We start from the raw sequence: 22,103 nt of genomic DNA, 5'->3' as shown, positions 1-22,103 counted from the left end.
AGTTTTTTGGCTGCGAGACATGTGGGATCTTAGGTCCCCGACCAGGGATTGAACCCGCACCCCCTGCATTGGAAGGTGAAGTCTTAAGCACTGGACGGCCAGGGAAGTCCCTATTTTCAATATTTTAATTTGCTGATTATTTCGGGCTATCCTTAGCTCTGCTATCCCTCTTCTTTTCCCTTACTGCTTTCAGTAGTCAGGTGGCATGAGAGACAAAAGGAGCTCCCAGATGAGTGTAGTTAGAAAACTTGCTGTGAGAGAGAAGTGGGCAGCCAGGTAATTGAGTAGGGAGAGCCTGGGGCTAGAGGTTCAACCAATATGTCCCCGTGGTTGCCCCTTAACCAACCCCTTGGTTGCCTGGGGTGTAAAATGAAGGGGCTGGCCTCTGGGGTCCTTTGCAGCCTGAAGGGTGTGGGAGTCGATGATCCTAATGTCTGCGTGTGGCGGGCTCGGCGGCGGGGTGGGGGAGGGGCGAGTGTCATCTTGAAGATAGAGGCAGATGGGTGAGGAATGAGGCACCAGCAGAGAAAGGGGGGGCAGGGCCGGCTGTGTGCGTGTGTGACCTGCTCTGTGACACAGGCCCCTACTGCACGCAGAAGGACCCCTGCTTGGTTTACTTTAAGTTCTGCTTTGGCCATCCTGAAACTTTTTAATCATTTTTGAAAAAGCGACCTCACATTTTCACTTTGTACTGGGCCCTGCAAATCATGGGTGGTGGTCCTGGGTAGGGAAAAGGATGGAGGCGGAGGGACAGAAGACAAGAGAGATGTGGCATCGAGGGCAGAAAGAGCAGAATGTGAAAAGAAAGGGGCATGGTACCCCCCCATCTAGTGGCTGCCACCCAGGTGTTGTGTCCCCAGAGTCCCTCACCAAATGCTCCACCAATTACCTGAATCCTGGGGTCCCTTTCAGCCTCCTTCATGTATCCCATAGCCCCTCATCAGCCATACTTTCCAGTATCTACTGTTCTCCCCCTTCACAGAAAATTATTGTCAGGCAGCCTTCGTTAAGAGTCGTCACTTTTTTTTTTTCCTGTGAATTCAGCAGAATTTGCACCTTAATCCACTAAATATTTTGAGGTGTAAGCTTATGTCTACTTTGCCTGACACTTATGCTCAGGCCTGAAGAATTGGGAGGTTAGAAAACATCTATCAAGTGTGTGCACCTTGGCTGAAGGCAGAGAAGCCACTCCTACCTGCTCAGGTGTTCTTTGTCTCACCAGGCACAAGAAAGCCGGGAGAGAATCCAAAGGCATGCTTTCAAGAGTTTGTGGCAGCTTGCTCTTTGCACAAGGAGTGAAGCTATGCAGGCTGGTGACAGCAGCCTGGAAGTTAAAGTAGGCCTGGAAAGACACAAAACATGGTCTCTAAATTTAATCAGTCATTTTTTACAGAATCCCAGACATTTAAATCTCACAGCTGAATTGCCAGATGACCTGCGGGCATTGCAAAGAATGGAGGGGTAAGGTACCATGAGGTATTATTAATTTACAAATAAGTATTATTTACTTACCTTCAACAACATGCCAGGTGCTGTGATAGGAGCTTTAAGTATTTTTTTTGCATATAATCCTCATAACAACCCAGTGTGGTAAGTAGTTACTGGTTTCATTGTACAGATTTTAATCTCGAATACAGAGATTAAAAATATGTATTAGGTCTCAATAGTAGAATCAATATACAGAGAGCTTTTTGAAGGCAGGGAAGGTGGTCCTTAAGGGATATGGAAATAGCTATATTCCCATTTACTTGATTCATTCCTAGACAAGTAAAATGACTTATTCGAGTCTTCAAGGTTCTACTGTGGCCATAGAGTTTCCTCTGACCTTATGTCTGGGAGTCAGGCCCCTGGGGGTGAGACTTCTTAGACCTCTCATGTTAGACTTCTCAGATTTCCCCCATCTGAGACTTCCCATCTCCAAAAGGAACAGGTGGAGCAAGATGGTCTGTAATGGGAGATCATTATTTCCTCTCTTTCCTCATTAGCCTCTAACAGAAATTCAGTATTTCCTTCAACTACAAATACAGGCCACAAACCACAGGTATATTAGCAGTATCTGAGACTTAAAAAAAATTTTTTTGTATACATCATTTAATTAATTTATTTATTTTAAAATTATTAATTAATTTATTTTTGGCTGCGTTGGATCTTCGTTGCTGCGCGTGGGGTTTCTCTAGTTGCGTGGAGCGGGGGCTACTCTTTGTTGTGGTGCACGGGTTTCTCATTGCGGTGGTTTCTCTACTTGCAGAGCACGGACTCTAGGCGCACGGGCTTCAGTAGTTGTGTCACGTGGGCTCAGTAGTTGTGGCGCATGGGCTTAGTTGCTCTGCAGCATGTGGGATCTTGCTGGACCAGGGATCGAACCCGTGTCCCCTGCATTGGTGGAGCTTACATTCTAGTAGAGAGGAGGGAAGGGATAGACAATAACCAAAATAAAAAAAGTGCACTATATAGCATATGGTGACGATGAATTCTGATAAAAAATGAAGTAGGGAAGTGCTGTTGGGGATAGGTTGTAATAATTCCTGCCAACGGGAAGCGGGTTGACTGAGGAGTGAATTTGAGGAGGAAGTACACCGTGGGTAGCAGAGACCCTTCTGCTGCCTTCCCTTTGGGGATCTGCCTGCCAGCAGAGAACATTTGTTCCCACTTGTTTTCGGCCATGTGTAAACCTTAAAGGCCCAGTGGTGTGGGGAGCACTCCCTGTGGTGATCCAGCGTCCTCTGTGACTTGACTGGATGAGTCTCCAGGGGGACTGGGGCTCCTAAATCTAGAGCCAGATTCTCTGTATTAGCTTTGTCAGTTTTCTTATTTTTAAAAATTTTTTAAAAATATTTATTTATTTGGCTGCGCTGGGTCTTAGCTGTGGCACGCGGGATCTTTGTTGCAGCATGCGGGATCTTTAGTTGCGGCATGTGGGATATTTAGTTGCGGCAGGTGGGATCTAGCTCCCTGATCAGGGATCGAACCTGGGCCCCCTGCATAGGCAGCGCGGAGTCTTAGCCACTGGACCACCAGGGAAGTCCCTGTCAGTTTTAAAAGTGATGTTTTGGTCTCCACATGCGGATCCTTTAATTTCTTCGTTGCTTTAGAACATTGGCAGGGAAACGTGATGCTATTTGTTGGTGTTCCAATCAACTCCCCCATTGTTTTTGTATTTGGGTTTTTGATGCATTTCTTCTCTTCTGAATGTGAGTCCTCCAGGGCAGGAAGGATATTGGCCTTTTCCTCTGCCTGGGATAATATCCCTACTGCCTAGGATAGTACTTGGCACAAAGTATGTACTCCATAAATCTTTATTTACTAGATAAGTTTCATGTAAAGTACAGTAGCCACTGACTTTTGGCTGTGGATTCATCGGAAGCTTACTGTGCTATAGGTCAAATGAACTGTAAGGGCAAAGGCATTTTTTGTCTGAAGCTGCCCCTATTAACCCATAAGGGATAATAATACTTTCCATGGAACATATATTTAAAACAAACCCTTAGACATTATGAAATCTTTTCTAAAAAGCAGGATATTAGGTGATTTTTTTTTCACACAACTCATGTTAACTTGACAGCTCCCACAATTAACATTGTAATTCAATTGTGAAGCCCAAGGTGAGTCAGTATTTAAGGTTTCTACCGTCATAGCATTGAGTATAGCCTGGAATGTAAAATAGTACATGTGATATTTCAAGAGCTTCAGATATTTGACAACCAATTATGTAGCAGACATGATGCAACTACTGTATACACACACAACACATTGTGCTGGACACGGGCTTACACAGAGATAAATAACATACACCCTCAACCAGTGAGCTCCTAGGGACTAGGGTTATGAAATAATATTAGGGCTTATATGTACCTAGCACTATCTTAAAGGTTTTTTTTTTTTTTTTTTAACACATTTAATACAACAACCTGGTAATTTAGCTGCTATAACATTCCCCACATTTTATTGAACATGTAGCAAGCAGCCTTGGGAGATATACTGTCTCCCTCTGGAGCAAAGAGCATTTTCCCTGAACGCAGGGTTCTTCTCCTGTAACCACACTGCATGTGCAGGTTTTTGCATCTCCCTGTGGGAACCGGGGCTCAAGGAACCAGTGTAATACATGCTGATACTCTGGCTACTGCAGTTGTCTTCAGTAATAGACTGTCATTTGTTTCTGACCCAGGAGTTTCGTGTATTCTGTCAGCATCTATGAAAGTATGGCAGGCTAACTTGCTAGTTTGCAAGTAGGGCAACATCTCAGACCCTTCCTAGTTCTTGATGTTAATGAAGGGGGAAATTGAAAGACAAATGGTTCAAGAACTTGCCAAAAGTCACTCTGCCAGTAAGTGGAGGAGGTGGGATCCAAACTCTTGCAGTCTAGGGAAGCTGATGAGCTTACTTCCAGGCATATGCAGTTTGAGGTGCCTTGGGCCCTCTAACTGGTGCTATATCCAGTAGATCTTTGATCATATATGGAGGAACCCAGAACGTAGAATCACATTTGGGAACCAGTCATATTAATGTTGTTGCCGAGATGATGAAGTGGGGATTGAATGTATGGATTCCTCTAAAATCTTGGTTATGGAGAGACAGAGATAGCTTGAATGCTAGAGAAGGACATAGAGGAAAAAATCACTTATTTATGAATTTTTAATTTGAGATAGACCTGAACATGTAAAAATATTGTTGGAAAAGAACCACTAGCCGGATGAGATTGAAGGTAGAGGAGAGGAAAGTTGGTGGAGTCAGTGCCCTAAGGAAATGGAAACTGATGAAACCCAGATCATACATTTTCCACTGAGGTGGGAAGGAAGGAGGGAAAGATAGGTAAGGTGCTGGTAGGTGTGTGGATATCTGGATGGTGTAGGGAGTTGAGGGAGTCCTTCTCTAGAATTGGCTAGATCACTGCTAAGAGGAATGAGGAAGGTATTGCGGTGGGGTTTCAGGAGAACAGTGTAGGCTAGAGCGAGGAACAGAAGATGGGGCTGTCTGTAGACCATTGACTCTCCTATGTTTGGCCCAATGCCTTGCACATAGTAGGTGAAATTAAATGAATTGAATTAATGAGTAGACACATGTAGAGGGATTCTTAGGCAATGTACTGAGGTGCTGGTTGAGGTTGGAGACCACATTTCTGCAGAGGCTAGTTTCTGAGATGCTGAGTTAGATGGAGTTATGGGCAGGGAACAGTCTCCTATTTGGTGACCGCCTGCAGCCGCTAAGTAGGTAGCACCCAGCCCACCTGCTGAGAGATAGCAAGACAGTCAGTCCTGGGCCCCAGGCAGGGCCAAAGTGGGGATCAGCTGGGATGGAGAAGGAATAGTACAGCTTGAGTTCTCCGCTTTGACCACTATGGATGCCAAGAGGTTGAAGCCTGGTCATGCCTGGATTCTAAGCATATTATAGAGCAAACAAGAATTATTTGTCATGATGTGCTCTGAGAATAAATTCAATGATATGACCTTGTTCCAAATGGGATCAGTTTTTATTTTTAATGTATTTATAGAATTGAGGTTCAGGCTTCCAAGGGAATGAGATAAAGGGATAGAGGTCAATAAAGGGGGTGAGAAATACAGCTCAAAATAAGCCAAGGGGCATTCCATTTTAGAAGAAATGTGTCTGTGACCAGCCAGAAAATGATGATAATGGTTGTAAAGAGAAGACAGTCATGAGAGAAAGAATTTAAGTAACTTTCCATTACTTGGCAATGTTTTTAATTTGGCTACATCTGACACCAAGAGGTGAGGGAGAAAGCCAGCCCATAATTCTAAAACTAAATTAAAACTGCTCCTGAGGCACCTGAAGATTTTGATTTTGGAGAATAATTGGTTTTTGTTTCAGTTCACACAAGTCAGCGGGCAGGGTGAAAAAAGCACTGACCTGCAGCAAAGCATTAACCTTCCAAGCAGTGGGTCTCGGTTTCCATAAGTGCAGTGTAGGAAAAAACTCTACAAACCTTCTGCATCTAAGCTGAATGGGTGCTGTACAATTTAAATGTGCAGGAACCTCCACCCACACGCATTTGGCAGGTGTCCAAGGATACAGCAGCTCATGGTCTTGACTTGCAGTGAAGGACAGAGTGACAGTACATCTAAAGACAGCTATTTATAGGACACTAGTGCATGTCATTTTCTTTAACTATCATCTACTCTTGATGTTTGGGGGCTCTGCCATTTATTTCAACATTAAATTATAGGTTTTTAAAACTAGACCAGTGTGCCTGACCATCCAGTGGTTTCCTATTACTCACTTGTCACGGCTTGGGAAAGTCATCTGAGGAAATGTAATGAGATCACTGGGGCAACCCCTTCTCCAGGCTAATTATTCCAGCACTCTGTATTGCATTGTTATTTTTAGCTTACTAACATTAGCTTGTTTTCTTCCTAAGGAGACTTGAGTCCACTCAATTTCCCTAACTGTCAAAGATGCAAATCGCAATTTTATTTATTTTTTCTTATTTCCTCGGAAACTATAACCCTCATGTCCAGCCCCTTTTTCTCTTTTCTCTTTTTTTTGGATTTTCTTACAGAGCAGGGATTAAATCTGATCACTGCAAGATGACATTGCAAGAGCAGGCTGGACACATTTTCAAGTGGCCAGGCTTTTGCAGGGGAAGGCTGCTGGGAAGGGTGGCTTCCATTCATTCAGTGGGGCAACAGCTCTGAACTCCTCTTCCTGCTCTGGCCCTGACACCTCTCCAATCTATTCTCAGTCCAGCAGCCAGGGTGATCCTGGTAAGACATCAGTGGATCATAAGAGTTCTCTCCCCCAAACCCTACCCCATCTGTCCCCCCATTCCCTCCTCTCTTCGCTATTTTCCCTCCCTCACTCTGCTTCCCCCTGGGACTTTCTTACCATCCCTCAAACACACCAGGAATGCTCCTGCCTGAGGACTTAGCCCTTGCTATTTCCTCTTCCTAGAATTCCCTTTCCCCAAATTCATATTTTTTTTTCACAAGGAATGTGAATAGTTTTATTTTTGTAAATGTATTAAAAAATTTTTTATTTTATATGGAGCCTAGAATTTGAAAAAGAATAGATATGTGTATATGTATAACTGAATCATATTGTTTGCTGTCTCACATCCTTAAAGTCTTTACTCACCAAGGCCATCCTTGACCATTCTATTCTTAAATTGCAAGCCCCTCCTCCAACCCTCACCTGGAAATCCCTCTTTGCTGTCCCTGTGTTCCTTTTCTCCACAGCACTTGTCACCAACTATCACTACGTGCATTTCTTTTTTTTTTTTTTTCGTGTCTGTTTCTCCCCACCAGAATATAAACTCCAAGAAGACAAAACAGTTTGTGTATTTTGTTTATTGTCGTGTCCCTACCACTTAGAAGAGAGCCTTGAATGAATCGGTAAATATGTTGCCTAACTAGTGACACATTTCAGGAAGCCTACTAACATTTTATAAGGTCATCCCTTAATACTGCCTGGAATCTCCCTTCCCTTGGTGTGCCAGTGGTATCCTTCCACAAATAGAAACCATAAATGCCCATAACCATCCCAGAAAAGAGACACAGAAGAAACACAGAAGCACAATGGATTGTTAACATATGTCTATGTTTCTGAACACATGGAAAATAGGTCATTCATAGTCTTTCCCATATAGTTAAGAACTCTATTAGCACCATTAACAAGTTATTGGCAGTGAGTTGGAACTAAGTATGTGTGTCATAATCTTTCCCCAAATAAAGGGTACAATTTTAATAGCTCTGAAAGATGTCTTTGACTGAATTTGTTCAACTTGGCTTTATTTTTTGCAGAAGTGATTTTGTATCAGGGATCAATTTTTCAACTCATTCAATATTTATTAAGCATCTTCTATTCCAAGCAACAACAACATGCACTGTGTTGTACTTATTTCATTTATTAACTTCTATTAGCGGCCTTGCATTGGGGTATTTGGTTTCTGCTGAGCCAGGCCCTTGGTAAAGGTGTTAATTATTTTCCCTTTTAAGAATCCCCAGGAGGTTACACCTGTTAAAAACAAGACAACAGGCCCAAAATGGAGTTGCTTATGCTAAGCCCCACATCATCAGACTGAGACTTGACTTAATTACAGTTTTAGCTTTCCCAGAAATGGAATCTTTTGTTTTAAATTTAAAAATTTTTGTCTTCATTGGGTCTGTTGCTGCGCGCGGGCTTTCTCTAGTTGCAGCGAGCGGGGGCTACTCTTAGTTGCAGTGCGCAGGCTTCTCACTGTGGTGGCTTCTCTTGTTGCAGAGCACGGGCTCTAGGCGTGTGGGCTTCAGTAGCTGTGGTGCAAGGGTTTAGTTGCTCCGTGGCATGTGGGATCTTCCAGGGCCAGGGATCGAACCCGTGTCCCCTGCATTGGCAGGGGGATTCTTTTTTTTTAACATCTTTATTGGAGTGTAATTGCTTTACAATGGTGTGTTAGTTTCTGCTGTATAACAAAGTGAATCAGCTATATATATACATACATCCCCATATCTCCTCCCTCTTGCATCTCCCTCCCACTCTCCATATCCCACCCCTCTAGGTGGAAACAAAGCACCGAGCTGATCTCCCTGTGCTATGTAGCTGCTTCCCACTAGCTATCTATTTTACATTTGGTAGTGTATATATGTCCATGCCACTCTCTCACTTCGTTCCAGCTTCCCCTTCCCCCTCCCCGTGTCCTCAAGTCCATTCTCTATGTCTGTGTCTTTATTCCTGTCCTGGCCCTAGGTTCTTCAGAACCATTTTTTTTTTTTTTTTTTTAGATTCCATATATATATGTCAGCATACGGTATTTGTTTTTCTCTTTCTGACTTACTTCACTCTGTATGACAGACTCTAGGTCCATCCATCTTGCTACAAATAACTCAATTTTGTTTCTTTTTATGGTAATAAAAGAGTAATATTCCATTGTATATATGTGCCACATCTTCTTTACCCATTCATCTGTCAATGGACACTTAGGTTGCTTCCATGTCCTGGCTATTGTAAATAGAGCTGCAATGAACATTGTGGTACATGACACTTTTTGAATTATGGTTTTCTCAAGGTATATGCCCAGTAGTGGGATTGCTGGGTCATATGGTAATTCTATTTTTAGTTTTTTGAGGAACTTCCATACTGTTCTCCATAGTGGCTGTATCAATTTACATTCCCACCAACAGTGCAAGAGGGTTCCCTTTTCTCCACACCCTCTCCAGCATTTATTGTTTGTAGATTTTTTGATGATGGGGCAGGCGGATTCTTAACCACTGTGCCACCAGGGAATTCCCTCCCTTCTTAAACATAATCAACATATATTCAATTTCATTCATTCATTCTAGTATAGTAGTTAAGCATGTGGGCTTTGGTGTGCCAAGTAAAATTTCCAGAACATTGAAAATCTAACTTTCATACAAATATAGAATGAACATGTGCCACACATTTAATTAACTCATTAATGAGGGAAGTAGCAGGATGGTAAACCTGGTGCAAAGGATTACAGTTGGGACAGAAGTATTTACAGTCATTGAAAGAAAGAATGCTGGAATGAGACTGTTATATTAGATGCAAAACGAGCTAATCTTCTAGAGAACAATACAACTGTAACCTCTGGAGTTATCTTTTTCACTAGAGAGAAGCTCACTTGCCCTGCTATAGGTCAAGAATCATTTGAATCACCCTCAGCTTTCTACAAGTTAATATCTACTCTTACAAAGTTGTAGACTATCCTAATCAATAGTAAAGAGCGAGTCATTAGGGTAAACCCCCTAGAGACTAGGATAATTCTGGAGTGGCTCTGTAATGGTCCAGCATGACATCGAAAAGATGGGCAGCCATCCTTTGTCTGTTTCCAAGTTTTGGATATTTTTGTCTTCACAGTAGTTAGGTTGCCTGGATTCAAATCCTAGTTCCCATTTCCACTATCTGTGATCTTGGCCAAGTTATTTAACTTCTCTAAGTCTCAGTTTCCTCATCCGTAAAGTAGGGATAACAATAGCTTCTACTACATTAGGTTATTGTGAGGTGTCAATGAGCTGATCTGTTTGAGGACAATAGAATAGAATAGAATAGAATAGAGTAAGTGCTCAATAAGGCTTAGCTACTATTATTTATATGGGCACTAGGCTGAGCTGCAGGTAATCAGAGCTTGTGTCCTCTATGTCCTGGCCTTATAAGGGAGAGAACTGTGACCCTAAGGCCATCATAGATTTGGTTGTAGTGGTCCGAAGGAGTTCATGTCATTTAGGAGTTTCAGGGAACTGTCTGCTCCAGCCAGGTCAGAGTGGCTGTTGGCAGTCCAGAGCAAAGCCTTGATGGAGGCAAAGATGGGGGCCCATGTGAGAGAAATAAGAGGTGGAACAAACAGAAAAGGAAAGCTGAGGGCCTGGTATTACTCACAAGTGGGGCTACTGAGCTAGTAGACATCTGAGTTTTACTTTCTTCCTTTACCTTCTTCCTGTTGAAGTCTCCGTTGTATGTACTAGGTACTCTTCTCGTACTTTTCTACTCTTCAAAGTTGAATATGATATAGTCCCTACCCTTAGGGAGCTCGTAGACAAGCTGAGGAACCAAATGTGACCAACTGTTACAGTATGTATACAAAGTGCCTGCCTCACATGAGAGATGTGTCTGCAGAAGGAAGGCTTTTTGCTTCCTCAAGTTGTTCCAGCAGGTGGCCTGGACCACAGAAGGGTGGCAGTGGAGTTTATGAATATATTAGAAGAGCTCTAGCAATTGAGAAGTATTATGGGTTGAGTTGTGTACCGCCAAGACATATGCTGAAGTTCTAACCGCCAGGACGTCAGAATGATCTTATTTGGAAATAGGTTCTTTACAGATGTAATTAGTTAAATTAAGATGAGGTCGTACTGCAGTAGCGTGGGCCCCTAATCTAACATGACTGGTGTCCTTATAAGAAGAGAAAAATTTGGACACAGACATGCATAGAGGGAAGATGATACAAAGGTACATAGGAAGACAACCTGTGAAGATGGAGGCGGAGGTTGGAGCTATGCAGCCACGAGCCAAGGAATGCCTGGGGCTACCAGAAGCTGAAAGCAGCCAGGAAGGGTCTGCTCCCAGAGGCTTTGGAGGGAACATGACCCTGCTGACACCTTGATTTCTGACGTCTAGCCTCCAGAACTGTGAAAGACTACATTTCTGTTGCCCTAAGCCACCCAGATTTTGGTACCTTGTTACATCAGCCCTAGGAAACTAAACAGCTTTTTTTGGAGGTGATGTTATTTATAATTGCCTCAAAGTTTGCATTAAAAAATCATAGAATAAGTAAACATTGATATAAGATTTATAAAGCACAACTGACACACTCATTTCTAGAATGGTTTGGTCAAAGAGGAAGATCCATGAGACCAAAATGACAAAGAACACAAGGTAACGTTCACTGAAGGCTTGTGATGCCCACACTCTTCTAAGTGCTATATACAGATTAATTAATTTACCTTTTTAACAACTCCTATGAACTAGGTATTATTATTATCTCTGTGTTACAGATGAGGAAACTGAGGTATGGAGAGACTAAGTAATTCGCCCAAGGTCACAGTGCATAAGTAACAGGACTGGGATTTAAAACCAAGCCGTCTGGTTTTGGAGCTTATGCTCTTGACTGTGACAGTGCTGGAGTCCTTTATTTGGACTTCAGGGATGGGGGAAGGGACATAAAATCTCCAGCAGCATTCCACTGCCCACTACCCTCATAGTCACAGCTGTTCCTTCCTGAGTGGCTGCCCTCAAACACTCTCTCTGCAAATGCCTCCTGGAGCTACCTCTTCTTCTTTTCTTTTTCTTCAACTGATTAAAAAAAAAAATTGAGATGAAATTCACAAAACATGAAATTAACCATTTTAAAGCGAATTCAGTGGTATTTAATAAATTCACAATATTATGCAACCACTACCTCTATCTGGTTCTGAAACATTTTCATCCTCTCCCAAACCCGGTACTCAAGAGGTGGCCACTCCCCACTCTCCCCTCACCCAGGTCCTGGCACTCACCAACCTGCTTTCTATCTCTATGTATTCACCTATTCTGGACATTTCATATAAATGGAACCTTAAAATATGTGGCCTTTTGTGTCTGGTTTCTTTCTACTGGCATAATGTTTCTGAGGTTCATCTAGCATGTATCCACACTTTATCCTTTTTGATGGCTGAATAACATCCCATTGTATGTATTACTGCAATCTACTTATCCATTCATCTGTTGATGGACATTTTAGGTTGTTTTTAACCTTCAGCTATTGTGAATAGTGCTGCTATGAACATGAATGTACACGGTTTGTTTGAGTATGTGTCTTCAATTTTTTGGGGTCTATACCTAGGAGTGCAATTGCTGGGTCATATATTATTTCTATGCTTAGCTTTTTGACCAAGTGTCTCTTCTTGTTTCTCATTTTTCCATGCTGATTCCTCATCACAAAACCCTACTCGGAGTGTGGGGAAGCTGAAAATCCTGCAACAGGCCAAAGAGTAAGGTCAGGATTAAGGAAAGGCTAGGAACACACCCACATTAATCATCCTTTATTTCATCTGTCACACTTATTATGTGGGACTATTTTCAAGTTTTGGGAAAACAGACTAAAAGTTTGCTCTTTAACATTGAATCATAGAACTTTCAGGCTGGAAGGGACCATAGAGATTTTCCAATTTGGTGAATTTTCTAACTTTCCATGGCTGACTTCTCTCAGGCCTCATGGGGAGGGTCCTGGGTTCCTCCCATCTCCCACCCACCCCTTAACCATACTGGTTAGTTTTTATTTCTCTTACATTTTGGATTTCTGGGTAAGATTTCACATGAAGAGCAGGGGGATAATATTTTAAAATCTAAGTTGTTTTTCGTTTCTGGTGTTTCTTTATATCCCTGGGTCCTTGACCCATTCAGTGAGCTTGACTTTCTGTGTTCATTGCCTTAGGAGAAGACGATTCAGAGAAAACAGAGGGACAAAGAATGGAAAGCATTCTTTGGTTGTCAATTTCAAAAGCCTGGGCTTCCAAAAGGGCAGATTCCTGTGTGTAGAACAGAGATTTGGGAAATGAGGAAAGGCAAACACTCCTGCCTGAGGAAGGACTCAGAGCTGGGAGAGGGGGAAGAGGGGTGTAGTGAATAGTGGGAGGTCCCTGGGTGAGGACCCAGACTCTGATAGGTGCAGAGTCAGTCAGCATCTAGTGACTGCCAGGCTCCCCTGGCACATAAGCCATGGATGAATGGCTCACCTGTGTTAGGTATCAAAGGAACCAAGTCTCCACTGGAGTGAGCACTGTGTCCCCCATAAGGAGGAGCTTCGATAATGGATTTCTTGGTGTCTGGAGAGGACTCCCTTTTAGACAAACATGTGCGTATCATCCAATGACTAGCACGAGGACCTCCATCTATGTCCCAATACTTCCACATCCCTGTGGCATATGCAGCTAACAGCCTATTCAATTTCCATGCACCTCTTTTTCCGTGCTGCTCTATCTCCAATTTGGTTCGGGGGGCAATGTGCCCATCAAAAAATTCCCAGGCTTCCTTCAGTGTCATGTGGATAGTTGTGGCCAATGAGATGTGAATGAAGCCTTCCATATTCCACTGGATGAGGCTTCCCGGAAAGCTATTGCTTTCCTAATAAAAATGGACAGACTCAGCTGGCATGGGCTCTTTGCCCTCTCCTTTCTCTCCTTTTCCTGCCAGACATGGAGACATGATGCCCAGAGAGGCTACAGATACTTTGTGACCCCTTGCTGAGGATGGCAGAACAGAGATGTAGAAGGAGCCTGGTCCTTGAGCAGCTACATTTGAGCTGGGCACCTGCTACTCAGTTTCCTTGTTACATGAGAGAAATAAATCCCTCACTTAATCTACTGTTTAGCTTCTGAAACAGGTAACTGAGCACACTTGGACCCCATGACTCTGACTTCATGTGGACAACTCCAGTTGGAACACCTGTCCCACATGCATGAGCCCCATTCCCATGACTGATGGGGGTCGTGGTTCTGGAGACCTGGAGAAGTGGTACGGTATGGAAGGGAAAACCCCCTGAACTTGGGTGAATCCAAATGGAACCCATTTGCCATCTCCCTAGAGCCAGGACATTGATAGACTTTCCCCTTCCATTACAGAAGAACAGGTTCACTTAAAAAGAAAAAGTAAAATCCTCTGCTCCAGTCTAGCCCTCTCTCATTTTATGAGGGAAGAGAATGAAGTTTAGGGGCAGGAAGTGACTTGCCCAGGATCCCACAGGTGGCTAATGGGGATTGGAAGGTAGGTCTCTCCCACACCCATCCTTTTCCCACCAACAGAGTGGTTCCAGTGCTAAGTTCCTTTATATTTTGTTTTGTTTCTACTAAGGCGATTAGCTGAATATCTGGTGTGCCAAATTAGTGAAATTTGAGGGCTTTTGAATGAAAGTAAACAAGGATTAAGTAAATCGAATAATTTACAAGAGATCCAGATGGTAAAAGGATTAATTGTGGTATTTCTAAATGACAAATAGTTCTCTTAATTATTAATTGCCAAATTAAATGCAACAGCCTCATATGTTCTCATATTGTTCTGATTTATTCATCATCAACGTACTTAAGAGAAGTGGAAAACATAAATTAACCTTATGTAAATTTCTATATTCATGAGCAGATGCAACAAGACAGGTCCCACTAGTGCAAAAGGGCTATAGCTGACATAGAACTCCAGTTTGGGGCAGTGTTGATCCCATGTGACTCTCTGTCGCTAAGAAATGGTGTCGTGATCTGGAAAGCTAGAGCTGAAGATACAGTGCTTCCCCATGGAGTACAGTTTATGGACAATTGGTTGGGAAAACAACCATGAAAGCTTTGAGACTAGCCCTTGGTAGGTCTTCAATATCTGAGCGTTTTATAGGGAGCTCCCTGAGGGAGTGCCTTTGGATTTTGGTAGAGTACCCTCTGGTGGCCAAATATTTTCCTGCAGGTTTTTCCACAGGAAAACTAAAACAAAACTGGATGACGAGAGTAATTTTGGAACCACCATTTTTGTGGTGATTCTGTACCTCTTTTAGGAAAGCATTCCACTGCTTCAGATATTTTATGTTCAACAAAATTTTGCTAAGTCTCAACCTGGATTGCCTTTGATGCTGTTTAAAGTCTCGACTTGGTTTTTCTTCAGTTGAAGAAGGTAGTGATGCTTCTCCAAGCCCCTGAAATTCACACTTTCAAATTCTGCATTTAAAGACCAATTTAGTGGACCAATTGGAAGGAAGGAAACAACTTCTCCTAACTGCAGTCAGTGTAAAAGGAAAACTTGCTACCATTCCTGTGGTCAAGTTTTATTTTCTGGATTAATTTAATCTAAAAATGATTTTCAATGTATGCGAGAGTACTTGGAAAACTGTAAAGTTCTGCACATATGTAAGACTTACCTGCATCTCTGTCGTCTGTCTCAAGAGGCTAGGAAACAGGACTTCCTTGGTGGCACAGTGGTTAAGAATCCGCCTGCCAATGCAGGGGACATGGGTTCGAACCCTGGTCTGGTAAGATTCCCACATGCCACGGAGCAACTAAGCCCGTGCGCCACAACTACTGAGCCTGCGCCCTAGAGCCCGTGAGCCACAACTACTGAAGCCCGCATGCCTAGAGCCCGTGCTCTGCAACAAAGAGAAGCCACTGTAATGAGAAGTCCGCGCACCACAACAAAGAGTAGCCCCCGCTCGCCACAACTAGAGAAAGCCTGCGCACAGCAACAAAGACCCAACGCAGCCAAAAATAAATAAATAAATAAACAAATAAATAAAGAGACTAGGAAACAGTCACCGAGCTCAATTGTAAAGGCAGAGAATTCTCAGCCAGAAGGCTGGAAGATCATTCTTTCAGTCCCTCCTCAAACATTTATTAAGCACCTGCAGTTAGCAAACACAAAGAAGTTCTTAAAGAGTAGATAGTCTAGTGAGGAGAGACAAACATCAGCAAATAGTTACTGTGAATGAGTGCTTTTCTAAGACAAATTCCCTTTACATTAACCATAACACAAAACCACTTTTAACCCATAGAATTGGGACATACTGTCTAAAGACATACACCACTTGGTAACAATTACACATATATATCACATAAAGGAAAAAGAACTCACATCTGTTAATCATGGAATAACTCATTGGTTCAGATCATACCTTAAAATTTCCTTCTATTCTGCCATTTTCTGAAATAACAAAAAAGAATACTGACATATCAAAAAATGAAAGAAAGAAAGAAGGAAAGAAAGAAAAGGGGAAAGTTTCCGTGGCAAGCTCAGTGTCTGGCACACAGTAGAGATTCAACAAATATTTGAGAAATGAACAAATATATTAATACCAAGATGGGGGGAGGGACTGTTTTGAGTGGCTTCTGTAGCTGGTGGCTACAGAAGGAGACTGGGCCACATCTGTGACCAGGAGCCCTTTGGAGGAAAGGTTTTGCTTCTTGTCTCTCAGGGTGATGGATGAAAAGAGTGACCGGTGGTCTTTGGACGGGGCTCCTCTGCTGAGCCAGGGACAAAGTTCACACGCTCTACACACAAACTCACACACCTGTCTTTTCCCATTGATCTCATACGATAAGCTCACAGTTTGCCTGGCTGGGTACAAGGTGCAGCTGAGAACCAATGGCTTCTTCTGGGGTGAGGGTGTAGCTCCTGTGTTGCTCTTTCCCTGCTAATTTACACAGACCAGGTCCATAGTCCCTTATTCAAAACCCCTGGCTCTGTCTCTGTTTTGGCCTTCAGCTGCTGTGGGTTTTAGAAAAGTAAAGCAGTGAGCATGTTATATATAATTTAAAGCCCTCAGCACAGTCTGGGGAAATACCCCTTGACCTAACACATTAATATTTGTGCAGAAAAATATGACCATTCATACTCAGCAGGATCGATAAAAAATGTACAGAGCCTCATCCATGTCAGGTCAGGTTTTGCCAGCAAATAGATTTTGATGCTAAATGGATGCCAAAAAAAAAAAAGAAAAGAAAAAAGAAAAAGTTTTCAGAGTTTTTTGCATTTCAGGAATGTGAATAAGGTTGTGAGCCTGTGTTCGGTCTTTCTAAAAGTGCCACCTTCCAAAGGTTCATTATTCATTTTACCGCAGAAGCACATACATGTAGCGCTTCACGTTCTTCACGGTAATTTCACGTTCTGACATGCTTATTCCACATGCCCGTCCTCACCACACAGCCTAACACATAATGGGTGCTTAACGAGTTTTTGTTAACTAAACAAACAACAGTCTTGCAAGATAAAATTATGATAACAGTATTTCACGGCTGATAAAACCAAGCCCCAGGAGGTTGAGGGGCTGGGCCTAGGGTGACTGGCGTCTTGAACCCCTTGTGCTTTGTCCTCACATCCCTGCTGGTTTGCACACAATGGGCCTGATGGGTTGTAAATACACCCAGGTTTTAAAAGGAAAAAGCTGGGTCTGAAGCTGTGGTTCTCGGCAGGGGGCGATTCTGTCTCCTCTCCTGGGGGCTGGGTGGGGGAGGATTTAGCAATGTCTGGAGGTGTTTTTGGTTGTCACAACTTGCCGGGAGTGCTACTGGCATCCGGTGGGTAGAGGTGAGGGATGTTGCTAAACAGCCTGAAACGCATAGGACAGCCCCAGTCCTGAAAGTTAATAGTGCTGAGGTTGAGAAATCTAAAGTTCCTAAAGCTATCACCCAATCAAGCTTAATTCAGAAAAAGCCCTAATCAAACCTCTTGAATTAGGAAAGCATCCGATTCCTGTTGGTGTCAAGGCCTCTCCATTATTTTGTGTAAACCCCTTACCTGCCCTGAGGCACCAGGCAGGAACTCGCCCACCCCTGCTTTCTTTTTTTTGTTTTGTTTTTGTAAAACACCTCAAATTTTACTAATGGTACGAAAGTATTTAATAAGCACCACGTTGGTACAGAAAAATACATAGCCTATAGCTCATCCTTTAAAACCAGAATAGCCAAGTGAAAAGTCAGTAGAGATTCTTATTTTTACTTGAAAAAGAAAAATAAAAACAACAACCACAAAAAAACTAAGGTGCACATTGGGAATTGAACTACTATGGTTTTTCTTTCGAGGGATGTGACATCCATGTTTTCTGGTCAGTAATGTTCTATCAAACATTGTACTAAACCAAACCAATCCAAGCAGACAGATGACCAGTGAAGCTGTTTGTTATCTCCTACTTGTGCTGAGCTAGACCAGCAGAACGCTATGTTGGTGGGATTATTTTGACAGCGAGAAGGAAGTGCAGAGCCCCTATCCCAACAGGAAACCTAAGGAGCTGATTTACAGAGAAAGGGTTTTAAGCAAACCTGCACAAACACTAACATGCTCTAAGAAAAGGAAACCTTTTAGACTCTTTCCAGCATATATTCGTTGTTGCCCAGTAAAATAGGGATACCAACACAGAAAGCATTTTTGCTTTCATAGCACTAACAGCTAAAAAGCACACAGCATATAATACTTTGGTCTTGAAGTGGGTAATCACAGAAGTTCCAAGATTATATCCACTAGGTTAGCCTGAGTACTCATCTATAAAAATATTTTTTCAAAAACACGTAAACGAGTTGTAGAAACAATGGGACTACATCAGGACCAGCAGAAGACAGTGATACAAGGACTACACATAGAAGACTAGAAATTGATTTTCTGTTTTTTAAAATAAATTTATTTATTTATTTATTTTTGGCTGCGTTGGGTCTTTGTTGCAGTGCACGGGCTTACTGCGGTGGCTTCTCTTGTTGCGGAGCATGGGCTCTAGGTGCGCAGGCTTCGGTAGTTGTGGCTCACAGGCCCTAGAGTGCAGGCTCAGTAGTTGTAGCACACAGGCTTAGTTGCTCTGCAGCATGTGGGATCTTTCCGGACCAGGGCTCGAACCCATGTCCCCTGCATTGACAGGTGGATTCTTAACCACTGCGCCACCAGGGAAGCCCAGACATTGATTTTTCACATGTAGCTTTTAGGTAGAGGACATCTCTCTAAGTTGATTTCTACAGCCAAGACTAGCTGTGAGAGTAGCATTTTCAGAAATCTTGAGATGGGCAGCTAGCTTGAGTTAAACTCTAGATTAAATACTCCCAGCCAAAAACCCCATAGAGGCTGCAGGACTGAAACTCTGACCCATATAAGCTGTGAGTGCACAGAAAGCCTGGTGGGACATGCAAGGCCCGCTGGGCAAGAGAGCTGGTGATGGTGCGTTCTCCCAATATGGACATGCTAACAGGTATGCTGGGGAAGGGCCCCCCCAGGTGGAATGCTGGGCTTGGGCTTGCTGCAGGAGCCAGACTCAGAAGCCCCTGAGAGAGGTGTCTACTCTGGGAGGAGTACTAGGGTTACTGAAGACAAGAACGTGTCCCTGGAAGGTCAGGTAATTTTCTTCTGACCCATCAATACTTAACATTAATGAAGGGTTGCAGAACAGTCAGTCTTTCCGAGATGTATTCTTCTGACCTCATTAGCCAAAGCCTCTCCCAGTCTATTCGGCTGGTGATGTCCAGAATGATCCCAATACCTGGAGGTGGGACTTGGGGCCGCATACTGTTCTGGGAACCTGGCAATGAAGATGATTTGCGCAATGAAGTCACCACTAAACCGCAGCTTAAGTCCAGTCCTCTGCCTTCTTTCTCTGCTCGAGAGTCCAGGAACATTTCCTTAAAAGCCAGAAAATCCGTAAACGTGAGCAGCATGTCGAAGATGTCACCGGCCACTTCATCTTTACGGTGCTGTAAAGTTGTAGTGAAAGCCGCCATGTTAAATCCAGGAATCCGCTCCAGCAGCTCTTCTATATACTTTTCTACCGAAGAAATACATTCGTTAAAAATAGGCGTGTAGGTGAGCTTATTCTCTTCCGTGTCTTCAGACTCCTGGTAGTAAATACTTGTCCATGAAATTCCTCTGTAATAAACGGAACTCATCATCCATGATAATGTCCTCTAAATATCCAACCACAGCATCAAATTCTGCATCAGAGGCGGAAGAGAAAGCGCGAAGCTCTCTTCCTCTAGGGCGTCCATCGCCGCCGCCACTGTCTCATCCACCGGGCGCGGGCGAGCTGCCCGCCGGCCTTGTACCCCGCCCGCGGCCCGGGCCCGGGCGCAGCCTCAGCTCTGCTCCGCAGAGACCCAACCGGCCCCGCGGAGGCCTCGCCGCCGAGCCCACGGCTGGCTCACGGCCCAGCCGGGTGGCGCCTGCGCGCGAGGCCCGGGCCTCAGGCTCCCCGGCTGCGACCACACGCCGGCCTCCAAGCCCGGCCAGGCCTCACTAAGCGCACCGCTGCCGCCGGCCACCCCTGCTTTCTTACACCCTACAAACCGAACCATCCTCCTTCCCGCCAACTGAACGAATTCCTGACTTGGGAACAAGATATTTTGAAGTCCCAGCCCGAGGACCGGCTGTGCTACTGGCCCAAGAAGGAAAGTGAACCAACAGACTTTTCTCTCCTACGCTTAAAGTAATTCAAAACCCAAAATAACAAAACGAATGGCTTTATAATCAGAATGATGAGTTTATATTTCTTGTTTCTTCATCACTTTGTTTTAGGAAGCCGGGAAAGAAAAACTCTTGCCCTTGGTAGCTAACTTTTGAATCACCAGCAGAGGGCAGGCATTGCTCACCTAAAGGAAAACCGGAGTTGCCCGTCTGCGTTCAAGTACAGACTGAAATGTCAGTATCCGCAGGAACTCGCTGATTGATCAACTCCATCTCCTGGTCGTTTTCTTCCTCCCTGTCACAAGTGACACGATTAAAGTCGTCTCACGCAGTTATAATTCTGTATCAGGAAAGATTTGATTTCTTCTCCTTTTTGGAGACAACTACGTTGAGGTGATGTGAAAATCTTTCTTGAAAAAAAAAGTATTATTTTTCCTAATTAAAAATAAAGCATAAGCATTGAGGAAAATTAGAAAAAAATATAAAAGCACAAAGGGAAGGAAATTTTCACCTCCCAGAGATGATCCCTGTTGGTTTGCTTTTTGGAGCTTTTTCTTCTAATCTCTTTTCTGTGAACACTTCTGAAATGTATTTGCAGCAATAACACATGAGGGGTCCTAGACACACTGATAAATGTTTAAACATGCCGTGCTTTCTTGCCTCTGTGCCTTTGCTCACCCAGCTCAACTGGAGACGCCTTTACTAATCTCTGAAAATCCAAATCCAGGATAGTTTTTAATGTCAAGCTCAAATGTCTTGCTTGATTCTCCCCAGCTGGAATCGATTTCTTTTCTCTGTATTTTTTGTGTCACTCTGTTTATGACTCTCATGGCAATTACCACCTTTTGCCTTGTATAATGATTTGTATGTACAGTTGAATCTTCCTACTAGGTAGGTCTAAATCTTTTGAATGTGAGAATATCAACTTCCATCTTTCTACCCTCCATAGCAGAACATACGGTTATCACATAGTAAATATTCATAAATATTTGTAAAAAGGAGGAAGAAAGGAAGGAAAGATGGAATGCCATTTATAATGCCATTTGGTGGAATTTTTCTCAGAGTAGAAGATTCGGAGTTGAATTGTGTCCTCCAAAATGATATGTTGAAGTCCTAATGCCCTGATACCTGTGAATATGACCTTATTTGTAAATGGGGTCTTTGTAGATGTAATCAAGTTAAGATGAGGCCACACTGGATTAGAATGGGCCCTAGACCCAATGACTATAAGGAAAAGGATATTTGGTCACAGAGACCCACAGAGAGGGGGGATGACCCTGTGATGACCAGGCAGAACTTGCCGTGATGCATCTACAAGGCAGGGATTGCCGGCTACCACCAGCAGGTGGAAGAGGCAAGGAAGGATTCTTCCCTGGAGTCTTCAAAGAGAGCATGACCCTGCTGACACCTTCATTTCAGACTTGTAACCTTTAGAACTGTGAGAGAATAAATTTCCGTTATTTTAATCCGCCCAGTTTGTGGTAATTTGTGACAGCAGCCCAAGGAAACAAATGCATCATGTTCGGAACTCTTAGTGACAACAGGCCCCCCAGGAGTGAAGGGAAGTTCTATGGATATTTGGATGGAAGTCAGAATTCCAAGGAGATATAAGGAGTTCTTGGTGAGAATCAGACAGAAGTGGGTTTTTAATGGGTTCAAAGATAGCTTTCAGTTGTTTCTTTGCCAAAATTTTAGCACAGGCACTCCGTCTTTTCCCTTCATTTATTTTATTTTATTTTCCCCCCCTTCGTTTATTTTTGAAGGCATTTGGCCTGACTGAA

General features: G+C 43.3%; 1 pseudogene; it reads right to left on the bottom strand.

Annotated features, from left to right (window-relative positions):
- Positions 1-19,280: 19,280 nt before the first annotated feature.
- LOC133077042 (ADP-ribosylation factor-like protein 2-binding protein) lies at positions 19,281-19,910 on the bottom strand (annotated as a pseudogene).
- Between the last annotated feature and the right edge of the window lie 2,193 nt (positions 19,911-22,103).

This window comes from Eubalaena glacialis, chromosome 17, assembly GCF_028564815.1.
Source record: "Eubalaena glacialis isolate mEubGla1 chromosome 17, mEubGla1.1.hap2.+ XY, whole genome shotgun sequence".
NCBI classification, from domain to species: Eukaryota; Metazoa; Chordata; class Mammalia; order Artiodactyla; family Balaenidae; genus Eubalaena; species Eubalaena glacialis.
Note: the sequence above shows the minus strand (reverse complement) of the source record. Positions and strands in the feature narration are given on the sequence as shown.